We start from the raw sequence: 1,929 nt of genomic DNA on the forward strand, positions 1-1,929 counted from the left end.
AATTGTAAATAACAAAGAAAATTGAAAAAGTAGGGGGAAGGGAAGAAATTAACCAGAACTGAAAGTAAATTACTCAAACAGAAAATTAAATCAAACAAAACAAAAATGCTAAATCTAGTTATCTTCCAATTTAATCATTGTCGATGCACAATCAATCCTCGGCAACGGCGCCATAAACATGATGCACGAAAAACTTATCTCATAACAAATTTCTTTCGGCAAGTGTACCGAATTTGTCGTCAAGTAAAAACTCACAATAGAGTAAGGTCGAATCCCACAGGGATTGATTGATCAAGCAACTTTAATTAGAGGAATGTTCTAGTTGAGCAAATCAGAATTTGGGTTGAGAATTGTAGAAAATTAAATGGCGGGAAAGTAAATAAAAGAAAAGTAAATGCTAAAAATAAAGAGCTGAATGTAGATGACGGAAAGTAAATTGCAGAATCTTAAATGGGAATGGGGTAATTGCTCATAAAAGTAAATGACAGAAATTAAAGAGAATGGGTAAGATCAGAAATGGGGAGTTCATTGGGCTCAGGAGATGTTGCATTCTCCGGATCAATTTCATTTTCATCTCTTCCTCAATCAATGCACTCATTGATCTCCTTGGCAATCTTAAGTGATCGAATTACAATTCCTTGTAATTCAATCTCTCAAATCTTGATCGATAGCCAATTCCTTGGTCAATTGCTCATGAGAAGAGATGAAGTATGGTCACTGATTATACCACATGCATTTCCCAAATCAAGTGTTGAGAGGATTATAGTCACATATCCATCCAAACCCAATTTGGTCCAGCATGAGAAAGCATTTCTAGCATGATCTCTTCATTCCTCTTTCAAGGTTTAGAAGAGATCCAAGTTTGAATAGCTTCTTTTCCAAGATAACTTCCCAATTGGATGAAGATCGAAAGCTTTTAAGTAAAATCAAGAGAAAAGATAGAAGAAGAATAATGAAAACTAGTATTGATCCATCAAATTACAACAGAGCTCCCTAACCCAATGAAAGGGGTTTAGTTGTTCATAGCTCTGGAAAATGAAAACGAAGATGGAGAATACATGATGAAACTGGAAGTGCAGAGAAAGTAAAATACAGAGAGTAGTTCTATGCCAAGAGGCTCCCTATAATTTCCAACTCCCATTTTAATTCAAAGCTACTCCTATATATACTACTCTTCTGATCTTCTAGTTGGCTCTTCAAGTCTTGGGTATGGGCCTTTGGATCTTGAGTTTGAAGCAATTATCTTCTTCATTGGGCTTAGTTTTACTTGCAGAGAGAAAGTGTGAAGTGGGCAGAGACTTTTGCTCAGGACGTTAGTGGTGTTAACATTCAGTGAAAATATGGGTTCGAGAACGTTAGTGACAATCACCTTTTTCACTAACGTTCCTCACCCAAGTAAGAGCCACGTTAACCTCAACGTTAGTGGCACAAACGTTGCCACTAACGTTGCCTCTTTGTCCTTCGCACACGTTATTGGGACTTACCTTTCCCAATAACGTTGAGAAGCCTCCTCCTTCCCTACGTTAGAGTCCACGTTAACTTAGTTAACGTGGCTCCTTAACGTAGGCTTGTCAACCTTCGAGAACGTTAGTGACACTTACCTTTGTCACTAATGTTCCAATGTGCCCCTAGCTCCCACGTTAGAGTCCACGTTAACTAGGTTAACGTGACCTTTAACGTGGCTGTGCTAGCCATCTCCAACGTTAGTGACAAAGGTGAATGTCACTAACGTTGGCTCATCATCTCTCCTCCTCACGTTAGCTTCCACGTTAACTAAGTTAACGTGGGAGTTAACGTGGCTCATTGTGGCTTGTGTGGGCTCCTTCCAACGTTAGTGACAATATTAGGTGTCACTAACGTTGGCGATCACCTTCCTTCTTCACGTTAGCTTCCTCGTTAATGATGCGCATAAACTAGTTATGCTACGAT

This window comes from Arachis ipaensis, chromosome B3, assembly GCF_059453495.1.
Source record: "Arachis ipaensis isolate K30076 ecotype BB chromosome B3, ASM5945349v1, whole genome shotgun sequence".
NCBI lineage: Eukaryota > Viridiplantae > Streptophyta > Magnoliopsida > Fabales > Fabaceae > Arachis > Arachis ipaensis.